Below are 19,567 nucleotides of genomic sequence, written 5' to 3'. Positions count from 1 at the left end.
TTTAAATGTATCATGTGGTTGACAAAAATATGTACTAGGAGCTAAAACATTAGTTTTGCCATTTTTCTACTGGTTTGTTTTGTGTTTAAATTACTAGCATTTTTCAATCTGTGGATTATTTGCAGAAACTTTTTAGTCCACTCGACATTTTGTGAAGGTAATTCATTTTAAACCCATTAATTGGTTAGCCCATTTAGCTGGATCCACAAAAACTACAATACAGTAGAACTCACTGGAAACAAGTCCATGAGACAGTATATTGCTGTTAGCCCTGACATGCTTTCAAATGGGTCCTCTCTTTTCCAGATACCTTCCTCATTGCCTGTGGCAGAGGCCTCTGACATACAAACTGAATGAGGGAAATGGTGTTGATCTGTGTCATAAAGCTTAGTTACTTTCCTGTTGTGTAGATAAAATATAAAGTTCTAATATTTTTCCCCACACCACGACAAATTGTCTTTCATTAATGCCGCTTTGGGGGCTACTTCAACAGTATGGTTGTCTCACATTCTTTGGCTTTGGCTAAAAGAGTCTTTGTGACAGGATGGGCAATGATATGAATTCACTTAGTGGCTTTCTGTCTTTTGGATCAGCCTTGACCTTAGGAGATAAAAGTACATAATCACAAGGTAAGCCTTCTGGTGATACTCCTATTGCTATAGCCAAAATGATAAAAAAAAGTTGGAGGTTTTAAAAATTTATTATTGGAGGATATAGTAAAGATAGTGAGATGTTGCATATTCCATGAATGTATTTGTGAGGGGGAAGCTTGATTTTTTAAAAGACTCTAAGATGACCTGTCTTCTCCTAAAAAAAATAAGAGATTCTCAGGGAGCAAGTGACATCTGTGCCCTTTCATTTTGTTTACTCTAATGAGCAAGGAGTAGAAGAAAACCCCAGACTCATTGAAAGACTCCCTTTTAAATAAGATATGGCTTTTATGAAGTATGGCTAATGTAAAGGAAACGATCTGAGATTCAAGCATCTGTACAAAATATCTTAATGTTTAAAAAGTACAATTCAATTAGTAACTAGACTGTTTAGCATATTTAAAGAACAGAAGTAAAAATAAAAAGAGGTCCTTATTCACCCTGAGGGATATATTGGTAAGGCAAGAAACTGCTCAGGAGGAATGAACCTATATGCTGAGGGTTAGAAGGAAACAACTAGATCTGTATTTGGAAATATTTCTCACTAATATGCTTTTACCAGATATGTCTTGTGGGCTCTCACCTCGGTGTAATGCTTTGTGTCCATAAAAATCCAAAATTATCAGAGCCAAAAAATAATATATAAACTTACAGTCAAAGCTAACAAATAAGCAAAATGTACTAGATCCATCATTTATGTGAACTATCCCTTTCTTGGAAAGTTTCTAATACTTCCTGTAAGCGGTTGTAATTCAAAATGTCAAGTCATGTGGTGCTGGCAAAAATCCACATTGAATCTGTTTCATTTTTTCTTTCCATTTGTTTTTTGTTTGGATTCTCTTTTGAAGACATTTATTGCTTCATAAAGCTTATGCTCTTCTTTCTCTCATAATTGCTTTGTTCTTCATGTTTTTGTTTCTCTGAAGAGAGAAGACAATGTGGGAAGGCACTGAACAGAGCATAGGGTTTTAAATATGGATAGATCAGGGTTCACTTTTGTCTCATTTTAGTTTCTGGTAAATCATATTGAGAAAATGGTATTTGTGCCTCAGTTTTCTTACCATGAAAGGCGATTCTGTTATTTGGGATAGAGGATTGGCTGCAGGTAACCAAGATCCAAAATAAGAGGGACTTACACTAAATAGGAATTTATTTTTCATTCATACAAAGCCTGGACTGGTAGTGTGACATTGCTCTGGGAAGTCACCAGGGCTCCATGAGATGTTAGAGATCCAGGTTCTCACTATCTTATGCTTTTAATATCTCTAGACTATTGTCCACATATACATGATCTGAATGACTCATTCCTACCACTGCTGAATCCCAACTGTAGGGAAAGGGAACACAACCTGGAAGTTATTCCCATTGCTTCTACTTACATTCCACTGTCCACATATAGCTGCAAGGGAGCCTGGGAACTGTAGTCTTTATTCTGGATGTCCATGCTTCCTGGTTAAAAACTGGAGTTTCATTATTCTAGAAGAAGGGGTGAATAGCTTTTGGGGTTTAACTAGCACTATCTGCCATAGGTGGGAATGACTTATATGTTAGCCAGGAGGCACAGTGCCTGATGCCCACAATACTTTTAGGGACCTAAAAAATATTTTAATTTCCTTTAAAATAAGAAAGAAAATGAATATAATGATGAATGTTAATAATGGAATCCAGCCTGGATTATATTTGTCTTTATTCCAATGCAGTCATAATATATATATTTTAAATATTTTCTTACAGAGGAAGAGGACCACAAAGGAAAAAGTCCCTATGGCCCACAGAAGTCATGAGTAGACTGAGCCATAGGAATGATAACAAAGCCTTTCATACAGTATTGTAGAGGTAGAACTATTGTAGAACAAAGTAGACATTAAAATTACTTTCCTTCATTGTCATTTTGCCTTTAAATCTTACGTTATCATGGTTGTATTAGTTTACTCTAAAGATGAGAACTTTTCTGAATTTAGCACCATCATCTTATTTTACAGTGAACCTCTTTTTCCATGTATAGTCACACCTGCATCACTAGTGGGGAGACAGCTTGTCTAATTTGAGGACAACCAAAAGGCATGTTTGTCTCCAATCTCTCATTGACTGACTTGCCCTATTAGAGTCCATAGCTTAAGAAATGACTCTGGGGTGCCCTACTTAGAAGTTCAACACACAGGTTAAAGAAATTTCAAAATAGAATGTGAAATATTAGATCTTTATCTACCTGGGACATAAACAAAATGTTTACAAAATCTCCACTGCAAGGTAGGATTTTATTTACTATTTTCATGTTTATTTAATTTAGTAATTTAAATGAATGACTATAACCAGAAGCACATAATAAATATGATTTTAAAGTTTAATATTAATCAATTGGCAGTTACAAATTACTAGAATTTGTATATATTTATCTCTATATATCTATTTAGACAGATGATAGATAAATAGATATAGATATATAGAGATAGACATCTTCTTCATCCATTCATCTATTGATGGATGCTTGGGTTGCTTCCATGTCTTGGCTATTGTAAATAATGCTGCAGTAAACATAGGGGTGTATATATCTTTCCAAATTAGTGCTTTCACTCTCTTTGGGTAAGTACTCAGTAGTGGAACTACTGGATCATGCAGTATTTCTATTTTTAATTTTCTGAGGAACCCCTCAATACTTTTTGTTTTCTAGAGTGCCTGCACCACCTTACATTCCCACCAAGAGTGTACCAGGGTCCCCTTTTCTCCACATCCTCACTGACCTAGGAATAAACTTAACCAAGGAGGTGAAAGACCTCTACTCTGAAAACTACAAAACACTGATGAAAGAAATTGAGATGACACAAACAAATGGAAAGATATTCTATGCTCATGGATTGGAAGAATTGATATTTTAAAAATATTCATAGTACCCAAAGCAATCTACAGCTTCAGTGCAATTCCTATCAAAATACCAACAGCATTTATCATAGACCACAAATAATACTAAAATTGTATGGAATCACAAAAGATACCAAATAGCCAAAGCAATCTTGAGAAAGAAGAACAAAGCTGGAGGTATCACTATTCCAGATTTTAAGATACACTACAAAACTATAATAATCAAAACAGTGTAGTACTGGAACAAAAATGGACACATAGATCAATAGAACAGAATAGAAAGCCCAGAAATAAACCCACAATTATATGGTCAATTCATCTATGACAAACGAGGCAAGAATATACACTGGGAAAAAGACAGTCTCTTCAATAAATGGTGTTGGGAAAACTGGACAGGCAAAAAAATGAAACTGGACCACTTTCTTACGCCATACACAAAAATAAATTCAAAATGGATTAAAGACTTAAATGTGAAACCTGAACCCTTAAAACTCCTAGAAGAGAACATAGGCAATAATTTCTTTGACTTGGCCATAGCAACATGTTTCTAGATATGTCTGCTAAAGCAAGGAAAACAAAAGCAAAAATAAATTATTGGGACTACATCAAACTAAAAACATCTGTACAGCAAAAGAAACCATCAACAAAATGAAAAGACAACCTACTGAATGGGAGAAGATATTTGCAAATGACATATCTGATAAGGGGTTAACATTCAGAATATGTAAAGAATTTATACAACTCAACACCAATAAAACCAAATAACCCAATTAAAAAATGGGCAGGGGACTGGGGTGCCTGGGTGGCACAGTTGGTTAAGAAACCAACTCTTGGTTTCAGCTCATATCCTGATCTCAGGGTCATGAGATCAAGCCCCGCATCAAGCTCTGTGCTGCTTTGGTTTCTCTCTCCCTCTGCTCCTCCCGCACATGCATGCTCACACTCTCTCTTAAACAAACAAACAAATAAATAAACCTTTAAAAAATCAATGGGCAGAGGACCTGAATAGATATTTTTCCAAGGAGGATATACAGATGGCCAAAAGACACATGACAAGATACTCAACATCATTAATCATCAGGGAAATGCAAATCAAAATCACAATGAGATACCAACCTTACACCTGTCAGAATAGATAGACTCAAAAAGACAAGAACAAACAAGTGCTGGCAAGGATGTGGAAAAAAGGGGACCTTGGTACACTCTTGGTGGGAATGTAAGGTGGTGCAGGCACTCTAGAAAACAAAAAGTATTGAGGGCTTCCTCAGAAAATTAAAAATAGAAATACTGCATGATCCAGTATTTCCACTACTGAGTACTTACCCAAAGAGAGTGAAAGCACTAATTTGGAAAGATATATGCACCCCTATGTTTACTGCAGCATTATTTACAATAGCCAAGACATGGAAGCAACCCAAGCATCCATCAATAGATGAATGGATGAAGAAGATGTCTATCTCTATATATCTATATCTATTTATCCATCATCTATCTAAATAGTTATAAAGAGATAGATATACATTGGAATATTACTCAGCCATGAAAGAGATGAGGTCTTGTCATTTGTGACAACATGGATGGTCCTAGAGGGTATTATACTAAGTGAAATAAGTCATACAGAGAAAGACAATACCATATGACTTCACTTATATGTGGAATCTAAAAAACAAATCAAATGAATTAAACAAACAAATAAAAAGCAGAATCAGACATATACATACAGAGAACAAACTGATGGTTGCCAGGGGAGTGCATTAGGCAAATGGGTGAAGGGGAGAGGGAGATACAGGCTTCCAGTTGTGGAGTGAGTAAGTCATGGGGATGAAAGGCCCAGCATGGGGAATATAGTCAGTGGTACTGTAATAGTGTTGTAGGGTGACAGATGGGAGCTACGCTTGTGCAGAGCACAGCCTAACCTATAGACCTGTTGAGTCACTATGTTGTACACCTGAAACTAAGGTGACATTGGGTGTCAACCATACTTCAATTAAAAAAAAGAAGTTCTTTCTATGTATATCACTGTTGTAACCTGGCCTTGTACTCTCTGGGCCTAACAGATGCTTAAAACTTAAAAAAAAAAAAAAAAACAAGTCTCTGCTTTCAAAGCTTAACAAATTCACTTTTTTTTCTGGTCTTTTTCTGGCAACCAAACAGAATTTAACAGTTTTACCGGCTCTAACCAATCCCTTCCAACTAGGCAAGGATGGCTGTTTTTTTTGGCCTGACTATTTGGAATCATCTGCATGAATCTGGTTGGTTGAAAATATGTTTGACAGTTGAGCCCCTCTTCTCTCTGCCTTGGCGCTGTAGACAGAGCTTGTTAAGTTATTCTGTGTGAGCATGTTGGCACCCGGAGCATGTTTATTTGCACATGTCACAGGGGTCTTATTCAATAATTTATTACTTTGATTCCTTAAGTAGACACTTGTGACCTGAGTTAGGATTCCTCTAAATGGACTTAACCAGTTATACTCAGGAAATAAACTTTCTCTCACGTTAGGTTAGATTTAGAAAATGTTTGCATTAGCTCTTAAGTTTTTGACATGGTATAGGATATAACACATAGAACACAAAGGCAGGATTAAACAAACTGAAGGCTCTTCTGTGATGATTTTTCATTGAAACCTTTCACTAGATGTTAATGTTCTTGAATGATTGGGACTCCACTTCATCATGAATATGATTTCACACATTTTGAGCTCTCTTTCTGTTATAGTGGGGTTGAATAATTATTTCTATTAATTTGGGATTTCCCCATTCCTCACATTTCTTTAGAGTATACATCTAAGAATATATTTAAGATTTTGGAGAGGATATGCAGTGCCAAGACATTGGGGGAGGGGATCCATGTAGTCTCTCTGTCATATTTCCATGGAGATAGCAAATGAGATATGCACTCTCTTAATTGGTCCTAAGTTATCAACATTGGCGTCTCTGTGAGGCTGTTCATGGTCTCTTAAACTGGAGGTGTCATAGAGCCTTTCTTTTCCTGGCTACTTGTCTACCAAGAGAAATTGGGGGTGGGGGAGAGAGAGAGAGAGAGATTATTGATTAGTGTATACATAAATAACTTAGAAGAAGGATAGATAGTTTGTGGTTCTGTGGTTCCTGGAGGCTTTTCCTGGGAACCAGGTAGCTTTTGTTTTGGTATTTCATAAAAATATTCCAGGTCTTTGTGTCTTCCTTGGGCTCTTCTCTGGGAAGCAGGGCACAAAACCCAGTCTCTGGGATCCAGGGAGACTTTTGCTCCCATTGGACCTTCCTTCCCTCTTTCTCCATCTCCCCTCCTAGAAAACATTTTTCTAGTCTGGATAGAAATTAGATTACCTTCAGTTTTAAATCTCTTTTTAGCAGAAGCTAGGAAAAACTTGCCTTAAATCAAACCCTAAGTCAAGGAACACAGGGAAGACTGCTCAAATTAGGGGAACAAAAAGTGAGAAATACCAGGAGAAAAATGGAACATGGGTGAATATCACAGAACTATGATCCCACCTTAATTACCTGTGCAAGTTCTCACTATCGGAGCCCTCCAAAAAGAAAACTAAGGTCTTCTCTATTTTTTTCTGAAATTTCCTTAAAATTGAACACAGTTGACTCAATCACCCAAGTGATGGTTTTCTAAGCATCTTGCTTCTCCTCTTTTCTTCTTCATACTACTTTCTTCACTTAAAAAAAAAAAAAAAAAACTCTACCAGTGTGTGGGGGAAGGAAAATAAAGTGGAACAAATATTTGAATCACTAGTAGTTTTTTGTTATAAACCTAACACGAAGAGAGACAAATTGCTGTCAGCATTTGGTACATTCTGTGAATTTCTCTAACCTAAACTATGCTTTTTCTGAGAGTTGTTTATAGATACACAGGTAAATAATCTGTCTGTCTCTGCCCCCCCTCCCCTTTTCTTTCACTTTCCTTAAGAGGGCAGGTATATAGAATAAATATGATCCCCAACTCTAATGTGCTCATGGTTGACATCATTGGTCAGTGTTAGTATTCTGTTATACTGAGTCTGGTGATTGACTTTTTTCAACATCCTATGCCATGCTGTCATTATCATCAAAGCTGACATACAACGTGAAATCCATTTGATAACATTTCCTAGTAGTTAAAAATATGTGCTTTGATATAAGATTGCCTGGGTTCAAGTCCCAGCTCTACCACTTATGAACTGGAGAAATGACTTGGCCAAGACATTTAACTTTTCTAAGCCTCAGTTCTTTATGGGCTAATAATAATACCTACCCAAAAAGTTACTGCGAAATTAAATGAAATATTCTATGTAATGAGTTTAGAGTATGGCCTAGTACTTAATACATGTTAGCTTTTATTACTGTTATTACTATTATTGTTCATATGAAGTGTTTTTATTTGGAATATCCAGAGAAAGTTTGACCTATGATCCCAAATCTGTGAAAATCCCCTCTGCCTACAATTTCTTAAATTAAAAAAAAGTTTTATGGTTTCTTTGGAAGATTATGTGAGTAACCGTTCTTGGAATCCTTGAATGTGAGGGCAGATTGGCTGGACCAGTTAATAATTAGAACCGGAACGAAAGAGATCATTGTCTACACTGCACCACTTTATTAGGTGCTGGATAGTTGTACCGTGTGGACAAAGAATCTTGTTTTATTTTCTTTTGCTTTTAAATATCTAAAGAATCCATAGTGGTAGGAAACCTTAGCTAATTTGAAACTTTTCCTCATTCTGACAGAATTGGATAGATTCTATGTGCAGCATCAAAAGTTATAGTTGAAATGCTCAGACTAGAAAAGTGACTGTTATTAGCTTTTCTTCCATGGGAAATCAGTCTTTAAAAGGGTAATTTAAAGAGAAAACAAAGGGCAGCCTGGCAGAGATACACATATCTACTTAGGGGCAGATGGATTGAATCTGCACTCACGTTGGTAGCCAGTTAGGTAAGTGAAAACTTCTGCCTTGAGTGTTTTAGCTTCATAAACTTGGTATAACAGAAGTTTGATTATAGTAACTGAAATTAGAAATAGAATTTTACTGCTATGTTGTCATTGGAAACTGGAAACTGGTGTAGTTTTTGTGCCTTTCAAGTTTTTTGGTGCCCATTTTTTTGTGGGGAGAGATAAATGAAATTTGAATACATTGTGTTATTAGCAAATAAGTTATATAAAAATTTTGGTAAGGAGGAGGCCCAGGGTTGAGCTCACACTAAGGTGAGCAAGTCATTCATTCGTTAATTATTCATCAATGTTCATTAATTATTCCCAGTTATTTGTGAAAAATAATTAGGTAATAGTATGGTATAGTAGAAAGATTACCTTAAAGCCAGTCTGGATCACTGAAGCATTAATTAACTGATTAGTTAATTAATAAAAAGTATCATTAACAGTTTAATAATTAAAATTATAAAATTAAAAATTATTTAAAATAGTAAACATAATAAAAATAATTTATTAATAATAAAAAAGTATATGCTATTTCTTGACATTGGATGGAAAAATTAAATATGATCTGAATGACAATAGTGAGTAGAGAATACAAAACCGGAGCCCAGAAGAGAGATGAGAGCTAGTCATGAATAATGGGTTCACTGGCTTAAAGTGGAAGTTGAAGTAGAAACAGAGGAGATAGACAAGGATGGAACATCAACATCCAGGGAAAGGTAAAAGGAAAGAAGTCAGCACTGATGGGACACATAAATGTTAAAGAAGTGGCAGAGAACAGGCTGAGGGAGAGGGCTTGCACATTAAGAAAGTAGGGCTTCTGGTTCAAGGTGACAGGTGGGACATACATATGTCTCTTTTCCTTCCACAAATCCCATTGAAATAAAATCTAAAAGTACCCTGGGTAATACATTTATAGCAGTTCTCAAATGCAAGCCATTAATCTTGATGATTTTCTGAGAAGATGGAAGATATGTAATATATTCAGAAATACAGGAGTAGGAGCCCAGCCCAGGTGTGCACACACATGCACAGAGGCTGCCATGGAGAGAGAAACCATGCTCCCTGATGGCAGTGCCTCGGAAATGCTCCCAACCTGGAGATAAAAGGTCTGGTTTCGGGAGTGGGTAGGGGTTAGAAATCAGGGGCCGTGCTTGTTGTTTGAACAGCTGTGCCAGCTACCACTTCTTCTAGTGCTACTTGCCAAAAAAAATTGGTTTGGGATTCCCAGAATAAGCTCTCTGCTTGCTATTCATGCCGTTTAAAGGAAAGTTATCTGTGGGCTCAGAGCTCACAGTCCACACCTCTCAGTGAAGAGACGCCTGGTGAGGAACAGGATTATATGCTGGCAGAAGGAACCCCAGCCGGAGAATGTCCCAAGTGAGCTAGCCTTCGGTTCATGATTTTAAATAGACAAATATCATATTAGAGGAAAAACAATCACACACACACACACACACACACACTCAGTATGAACCAATGAACCAACCCTGAAAGAAACAGGTAATTCTGAACACAGAACATAATTTTATGTCTTTGTAGATACTAAAGAACAAGAAGGGCTTACTAGAAAGTTTACATACAATGTCTGAAATTGAGAAAAATTAAAAAGAACTTCTGGAAAACCTGAGGAAATCTAGATACCAGGCTAAAAAAAATAGGAACATGTAGGAGAAAATTTTGAAGTCTTAGAGGATCTATCCGGGAAGCTATGATCCTTTGAAAAGTTTCAGGAAGAGAACAAAACATCCTAAAGAATTTACCAGAGAAATAATAAGATAATTAATTTTTTAGACACAAACACATATGTTCTCAGCTTCAAAGGGCACATAGAGTGAAGAGCAAAGAATGAAGAAGAAAGACCTCATCTAGACAGAGATTTGCGAAGGGTAAAGAGAGGATCTCAAAGGCCTCTACTTATTGCTTCTGATAAATGGGAATCTAACTTCTCATCAGAGCCATTGTATGCTTGAAGACTGAGGTCAGAGAAAAATATGATTTGGAACCTAAAATTAAATGCCCAGCCAAACTACCAATCAAGAGTTCAGGAAAACTAAGGACATTTTTAGCTATGCAAGACTTAGAAAATTTTACTACTCATAGACAATCCTCCCTGAAAAACTTGCTTACTGTTTATCCAACAAAATGACAAAGGAACTCGATGAAGGGAAAAAGTGAGACCATGAAACAAAATACTTAATCTATTGTGTATTATGTTTATGTAGAAGAATTTCCCTGTCTTTAGGAAATATATGTTCTAATATTCAGAAATGATGGAACAAGCCAGCAACTTACTTTCAAATGGTTCAGAAAAAAAAAAGTTTTGCATTATATCTCCGAACTTTTCTGTAATTTTGTGATTATTCTGAAATGGAACAATTTTAAAAAATAAAATGAAGAAAAGAAACTATAAAAGGTAGAAAAAACAATGTTACTTTTTCAGAGAGACCCCCCCCAGGTGTGCCCTGCTCAAATTCTGTCCCATCTTCCATCCCCCAGCACTGTCTTATCACACCTTTCTAGCATCAACAATTGACTTTTCATTCTATATTTAATTTTTATGTTTCTTATTTTTTGCCTCTGCTTCATCAACTAGAATAAACTTCATGAGGAACTGCTGTATCCCCTGAGCGTGAAACAATGCTAAGAACATACTGATTTCTGGATAAATATTTGTTCAATGAACTAAAAATCTTGTTATTACAAGCATTAGTAATAAGTAAAATGTTAGTCTTTGTAAGTTATTAATCCTTTCCAAATACTAAAGTTGCATCTACTCAGTAATGCCTGTTATTTGAGACCACCAATTTTTACTGCAATTTCTACATGAAAAGAAATCTACTCAAACACTACTTGTAAGATTTTTGTCCCCTGGGATTTTCTTGAAAATGAAATGTCTTCTACAAGTCAATCCAAGGGCGGAAAATGCTAATTTGCTCTCCGCAGAGGACTGAGAAGAGGGTTTGCTATATTATTTTTTTTAGAACAAAGTATAATAAGATATTAAAATAAATAGCAGAAGACTTTAAAAAAGAAAAATAATTCCAGGACGATGGTTATGTACTAGGTCTCAAGTACAAATTAGAGCAGGGAATAAGACAGCTCCAGGAAAATATGTCCTAGATGAGAAAGAATTTCCTGTAATAAAACATGTGATTAAAAAGTTAAGTGACCTTAATGATAAGGAGAAAGTATAGCATCATAAAAATAAACAAACAAATAAAAGCAATGTGCTCTCCCTGCTTCCCTGTTTGTTAGCTATGTGCTCTTTCCAGGGGCACAAACTTAATGACAGGGGATCCATCTCTACTCATTGTCCAATCACACCACTTGATTTTGCAGGGAGCTACATTTAAATAATCATTGTAAATGCTGTTTTTTTTTAATTTACCTACATACAAAGGAAATAATTCTTTTTAGTCATTAGAGAAGATAAGTGACGTAAAATTGGGTGTTATAAAGTATGACATAATGCTTAAAATGAATGAGTCAAGAAATAGGAGGTTGTATTTTATTTGAAGGCATAGATTAGCAAATAGAAAAACCGAATACATAAAAACACGCCTTTTAGAGTTTGAAGTGTGCGACAGGTGGGAATAAGGAAGTGAGAAAGTTTTAGAGATCAGCAAAATTCCTCATTCTTGATGATGAGGGGTGTAGTTAGATATAGGTTAAATTGATAAATAAATGAATGAATACAAACATAATGAATATAACCACCAAAAGAAATATATTTGTATAAGTGGCTATCAAAAGTGAGGACTGAGAGTAAAGGATAGTTTATTTTTCATGTCAAATCCTCTCATTCAGTTTGGGATTGATATTTAAAATTATATACTAACTATACACAGAAAAATGTCTGGTCCTCTGAACCTCAGCTGGGAACATTGGTTCTCCCAACAAGTGGGATAATGAGGGAGGGCTTGGTTCTACTCTTCAGTGTAGTTTCCAATTATTTTCTTGTAATGAGCATATATCATTTTGAATAAAAATTACATATAAAATGATATGTATATATCATTATGTCATAAGAAGATGAACAGGCAGCAGAGTCAAATACTAAATCAGATAAGGACCAAGAGTTCATTGGATTTGGCAATTGGGAGGATACCGGATGAGTACAATTTCCATTGAGTGTAGGGACAGAGGTCAAAGGGCAAAGGAAGCCTCCTCCACAATGAGGAGTGAAAGCGAGTGGGGGCAGAAGATACAAGTGTCCAACTATTTTCTAGAAGTTGTGATGAGCAAGGGAAGGGAGAGAATGTGTAAAAGTTAAGTTGCTAACATTTAAAGAACATGGTTATTTAAGGATCACTTCGATGTGAAATAGAGTGCCGTATCTAATAGTTTTAACTTAAAAATGAAAGGCTCATGATATATAAAGAGCACTGAATGGTCACATAAAAATTTTTCTTTTTGTTTTGGATGAGGCCAGCATACAATACATTTCTATGGAGCCTTATTTTTACAGTTTTAAGGCTTTCCCATCTTCCTTCATTTAGCCCATCCATTTTTTTCCAGAAATGCCTCTCATAGACATTCTCTACAGAGGCTTCTAAAGCTATTGGGAAGTAACTATGTCTCTCCACGGCACATGTTTGAGGCATCTTTGACTACATCTGACCATTCACATGTATTTCTAAAAAGGCAACGAAATATCAGTATTTTTAAAATTTTCTTTCATAAGTTCATGCTACTTAAAGTCCAGTCCTTAGTCATTATGACTGATGTGCTAAATTGATAAAGGATCTATTATTCCTATCCAGAAATGACCACTGAATGAAGCTTGATTGTCCTTCGTAACTAAATGACTCCTTGGATGAAGTCAAGGTGTCTCTGCCATTTCATGTTGGCTTTCTGGGCCAGATACCAATTTGTGCAGTCAGCTTGGGTCAAGGAAAAAAATCTGACATTATTTTTTTCCCCTCCATTTGCTCTTGTTCTCATTTTCTTCCTCTGTCCTTTGCACTGCCCTTCTGCTTACTTATGCCCAGCTCCTAATGTACTTAACATCTTGCTCAGTGCCTCCACAGCCCAACTTTTAGCAAAGCCTGATCTTCAGAAAGAATTAGAGAAATTCATCCAACCTGAAATAAAGCTAATAAATGTCTTGCCTCATTAAGCCCTTGATGAATGTTAAATTCATGAATAAGTTGTAAATGACTAATACTGTTTCTTTTGGCTGGTGATTGTTGTGTAACAAACTACTACAACTGCCCACAGATCCTGAGGGTCAAGAATCCACAAAGGCACAGAAAGGACAGCTCTGCTCTGCTCCATATGTTTGGGACCTCAACTAGAATGACTCAAATAGCTGGGGGCGACTCAGATGACAGAGTTGGGACAGAGGGACTGGGAGTATCTTTCTCAAGATGGCTTCAGTCACCTGTCTGCTGTCTGACCTGGAATGGCTGAAGATCAGGCTCATCTGGGATTGTCAACAAGCATGCCTACATGAAGGTTCTCCAGCATAATGGTCTCAGGATAATTGTATTTCTATAAGAAAGCAGTTCAGTGCTCTAAGAATGAGTGTTTGCTGAGTCCAGGGGGGACATTGCATGGTCCCTTATGAACTAGCCTTGGGACTCACATAGCATCATGTCCAATACACTCTATTGGTAAAAGCAGTCACGGATCCCACCAGAGCTTGAGAAGAAGGGGCTGAGGTCACCTCTCAGCAGGAGAAGCGTCAGTAAACTTGTGGCTATGGTTAAAATAGGCACAATGCTTAATTAATTACTAAGATGATTTCCCTCTTTACAGAGGAAAAGAAGTGAAAAAGGCAATTTAGTGAATAGAAAACATACAAGTATCTGTGGGCAGGTGGAGAAAATATTTTTAAGAAAGGAAGCACCTAGTGATACATAAATGACTAAAAACAATTTTAAGTAGCCTCTCTTTAGGATTTTAGAAGGATTTTTTTGAACTTTTTCAGACTGCTGAAAATATTATAATACCAACTTCTAAGTTTCTTTATGCATTTTCAAGCATTTATTTATGAAGTAGGTGGAGAAAGGATAATGAAACTAACATTAATTGAATTCCTTCTGTGTCCTAAGATCCCAAGGACTGTGCAGTTCTGCAATTGCAATTTCTGTGTGTGATGGTCAAAGCTGGCCTCAACTTAACACAGAACCCAAATGAGAATGCATGGGAATAAATACCTTTATAAGAACGATAAAATTGCAATGTCTTTAGATTGATTAAATGAAAGAAATCTAAAATAGGCATACAAATGCTATATAGTTGTATAGAATATGCCTGCTAATTCATCTGGTATAATATATGGTAGATATTTTAGTATATTGTTTATAATATGATAGTTGGGTTCCTCAGAATATTTGTTCTATCAGATATTATCTTACAAAAATGTTTTTTTTTCCAATGGGGGAAACTAGGGACTATGCAGTTTCAGATATGTAATGTAAAAGTTATATTTTTTATATTAATTTTTATGATAAAACTGTTTCTATCTGTAATGGTAATTGTTGTTGCAATACATTAAATTTTTAAAAAATGTTACAATGTGACCAAAATGACATATAAACACTACAGAGCATATCCTGAAAAATACATACGACTAGGCCAAATGTGAGTTTCCAGTTCATAAATAACATAGCCTGTTTTTATAATGAGAAAATTACTTTGGGATAAAATGGCTTTAAAAATCAAAAAATTAACAATAAAATGCAGACTTGTTTACAATGCCAATGGTAAATAAAAGAATGCAATTAGTATCGAAAAACCGCAAGTCATGAAGAAAAGCACTTGTGTAATCTCGTTCACTAGTCAAAAGAATATTCTTTTGTTTTGAAGGCTTTACGAAGCCATTCTGGTAAATGAACACAGCTAGCTGTGGGGAAGGCTTAGTAGAAAATTCATGGTGTATATACCTTTACTCACATTGCAAGGTCCATTCTCAAATTGACTTAGCTTATCTTTCTGTCAGGGGACTATAGGTCTGTCAACTGTCTAAATCTGGGAATGAGGAAAAGCCATGAATCTCCCATTGGGCAATCAAAGCTAAATTTCTTCCCAGGAGACCTAGAATTTTTTCATCTATATATCTCAAGAAGCACCTTAATAGACTCTTCATCCATTTCATTCCCGGAGACAAAGTGATTAGCTTGTCACCACCATAGATTTCTTCAGGTCAAACACTTATTCCTATTCTTATACTTTGATTTATTGTGGTAATTGTTCTCACCTTATTTCTGATATGAAAGCTCCATCCCTGGTCTCTTTCATGTTGGGATCCCATCATTCCTACTGAGATCAGGGACACCAGCTCTACTGAAGCACCCTTCACCACCATCTTTAGTATGGAGAAGATGGCTGCCACAGAGCTCTTTGAGGTGCTGGTGTCCCTCACCCATTGGGTTAAAGGAATGCTTTGGTTAAGGGAGTGACTTTTCAGGCCTATTGGATAGGTATGAAGTGCTAGTGAGGGTATAAAAAATGCTGAGTCAACATTGCACATTTCTTTTTTTTTTATTTTAAAGATTTTTATTTATTTTTGTCAGAGAGAGAGAGAGGGAACACAAGCAGGGGAAGAAGCAGACAGAGGGAGAGGGAGAAGCAGGCTTCCTGCTCAGCAGAGAGCCCAATGCGGGGCTCGATCCCAGGACCCTGGGATCATGACCTGAGCTGAAGTCAACTGAGCCACTGAGGTGCCCCAACACTGCACATTTCTAAAGATGCATAATGAAGATGGATTTGAAATCCAGAAAACAAAGAATATCCTTTCTAAACATCTTTGGTGAGGTACACTTGGGTGGCTCAGTCAGTTTAGCGTCTAACTATTGATTTTGGCTCAGGTCATGATCTGAGGGTCTTAAGATTGAGCCCTGCACTGGGCTCCACTCTCAGCAGGGAGTCTGCTTCAGTCTCTGCCTCTGCCTCTCCCCTGCTAAAATAAATAAGTAAATGTCAACAAAACAAAACAAAACAAAACAAAACAAAAACAGCTTTTGTGTTTGCCTCTTAGTGCCCTAGCAGCTGTGAACTTGGCATAGGGCAGAGTGGCCTCAATCTGGGTGTGTGCTCATGTGATCATAATAAAATATTTTAAGAAATGGAAAAATTTTTTTGAGGACTAGTTACCACAACTGTGTTGCATCAGTGGTGGAAGCTTATGGTTTATATTTGCTCCCTCTGTATATAACTTTAACATTTTTCTGTAGATTTGGTGGTCACTTCTTAAATAGCCACTAATATGTCCAATTATATTTTTGTTCATAATTCTTTATGTAATAGGCTGATTTTAGATAATGGAAAAAATTTAAAATAATAAGGGTAAGTGATTTTATCTTACTAATACCATGTATACCTTTTTCCTGAAAAGAGTTGTAGCTAGTATTGAAAGCAAATATTACCATCCCTCTTTGGCACCTTAAATGTTAAATGATAACATGTCTCAATTTGTATCATATTCCTTCTCTCTCTCTCTCCCTTTCCCCCTCTCAGAGTCCATCTGGCAGGAACTACTGTTATGCCACATCCTTCTATCATCCAGAGAAAAACTCTAACTTCTAGTTGCTCTGGCTTTGTGTTTGATAAGTAAATCCCAATTTTGAGACTTCTAGGGAAAAATAATCCATTTCTCTAGTAACAAATTTTGCCTCTTGCAAGGCAAATTGTTCTTGCTTTCAGATCTTTGACTTGTTATGGACTTAAGTTAAATCAATTTTGAAACCCAGCCAAGAAATGTCAGCAATGATTTTTGAATTCTGCACTATATCTGACCTTTCCTTCCTTGATGTGATGAGTCTTGGGCTCTTGGACTAATTTTAATGGTGGAGTCAGGGGGGGAAGGAATGTTAAAAAAAAAAAAATGAGAAAAGAAAAATAATGAGGTGGTATTTCAAAATAACATACTGCTACATAAAGCCATGCCCTATAACACTGGTATAAAAAATGGTACATATGTTATTTTATATAAAGGAACCATGAGTCCCCTGTATTAGTTATGTAATGGTGTGTAACAAATCAGCCCCAAACTTAGAGGTTAAAGAAATTTAACATTATTTATCTTTTATGATTTCTGTAGGTCAGAAACTTGGGAGTAGCATGGCTGGGCAGTTCTGGCTCAGTGGCGTCTCATGAGGTTGTAGTCATCTGTCAGCTAAGACAGAAGTTAATCGAAAGGCTTGACTGATGGCTGGAGGATCCATTTCTAACATGGTTCCCTCACATGACTTGCAAATTGGTGTGGCTATTGGCTGGAAGTTTCAGTTTCCCTCCATATGGGTGTTTCCACAGGGCTGCTTGATTGTCTTTAACATATGATGGCTGTGTTCCCCTAGATCAATCCAAGAGGCTAAGGCTGAAGCTGCAGTGTGTTTTATAACTTAGCCTTGGAAATCACACGCTGTTACTTTTGATGTATTCTTTTAGTCACATAGGTCAGCTTTGATTCAGTGTGGGAGGGCACTACACAGGGATCTGAACACCAAAAGGTGAGGATCAGTGGGGTTCATAGTCTGCTCTCTGCTGCCCAGGGTTTGATATCTTTCCCAAATAAAAAATATACTTACTGTCTCCCAAGAACCTCCAAAGTTTCTTCTCATTACAGCATCAGTTTGAGAACCAGGATCTCATAATGGAAATCAGGCCCGGGGTACAGATGAAGCTTTTTATATAGACTTCCTGAAGTAAAGCTCCTCTAATTTCTACCAGCCTGAAGACCTAAAGAAAAAGCTATCCATCCCCCACCTCCACCCAACAGGTATAGTGAGGCAGGAATAAGATAACTGCTTTCCATTCAGAAAAGGGGAAAATGGGAGGCACATGGCAATCCTTAGTTCATAACAAATCTGAAATCCAGTGGGGCATATGCTGCCACTTCCTGATAAGCTCTCATTCCTGCTGCTTCCTGGGATTGATTCTTCATGGCCCTTGTGTCTATTAATTCCAATCTCTAAGTCATCCTTCTCTCCAATCTGCCATAAAAAATAGTTTGTGTCTCCCTCTGGAACACTACATCAAAAACTAATGATGTAATGTATGGTGATTAACATTAACATAATAAAATAAAGTTTAAAAAAAGGCAGTTTGTGTTTCCAAGTGAGTAGTTTTTTTGGCCTGCTTTATATTTTTGGTTCTAAAGGCTCTTTTCATTTTGTACTGTCCCTGCCCATTTTAGTCCAATCTGGTTGGACTATTTATACTAACACAGTTCTTCCTTAAAGCTTTGTGAGTCTTTCATGAATATTGTTGGGGTTCACTCTAGAGACAAACCCTTTAGGGTAAGTCCTCCTCCACTGTGGGTTTCTGCTGAAATTGCTGAGGGACAGCACCTCAGGGGCCCAATTTTTTTTAAGGTTTTATTTATTTATTTTAGAAAGAGAGAGTGTGCACGTGCAAGTAAGGGGATGTGGGGGTGGGAGGAGCAGAGGAGGAGGGAGAGGGACAGAGAAAGAATCTCAAGCAGACTAGAAGCTGAGCAGAGCAAGGCTCAGTCCTATGACCCTGAGATCATGACCTGAGCTGAAACCAAGAGTCAGATGCTTAGTGGACTGAGCCACCCAGGGCGCCCCCAAGAGGAACCCAATTATTTAAATGAGAGGACACCACTCAAACCGCTGGAGGGCATTTTTACTGACAACAGTTCTCTGAGGCACGGCCTTACTCCTTCCTGAGGTCTCAACAAAGAATTTTACAGTCACGCCTTTAGGTTTATCTTTATACCATGTTTCCTAACTGGGCCTTGGATTGGGTCTACTTAGAGGCAACTTCTTAATTTTAGCATTGTGCATAGTCTAGAGAGGCCACAATTCTTGGCTTTTTAACAGTCCTTCCTTTTGCTTCTCTCTCTCCTGTTGGATTTTACTCTAAGCAGAAGAAGCATCCGTGCGGTGCTTTCAGTACTGCCTAGAAAATCTCCTTGGCTCTCTCACCCAGTTCGTTAGGTACAATTTTTATGTTCTCACCTTATTACAGTCAAAAATGTTGCTAAATCCTTTGCTGCAACATAACCAAGATCCCTTTTCCTTGTCCAATAGTATTTCCTTTATTTCTTTTTTGTCATTACCAACAACTTTGTGACGTCGTTTTTTTTTTTTTTTTTTTTTGAATGTTGGCGAGGTTGGTGGGATCCGGAGCCAATGGCCAAGAAAGAATTCTTGAGATATCTTTGTGTCAAA

Source organism: Eumetopias jubatus, unplaced genomic scaffold, assembly GCF_037043125.1.
Source record: "Eumetopias jubatus isolate StellerSeaLion01/CBP00866 unplaced genomic scaffold, mEumJub1_p1.0 scaffold_6, whole genome shotgun sequence".
Taxonomy (NCBI): domain Eukaryota; kingdom Metazoa; phylum Chordata; class Mammalia; order Carnivora; family Otariidae; genus Eumetopias; species Eumetopias jubatus.
This window is presented reverse-complemented; position numbering follows the sequence as displayed.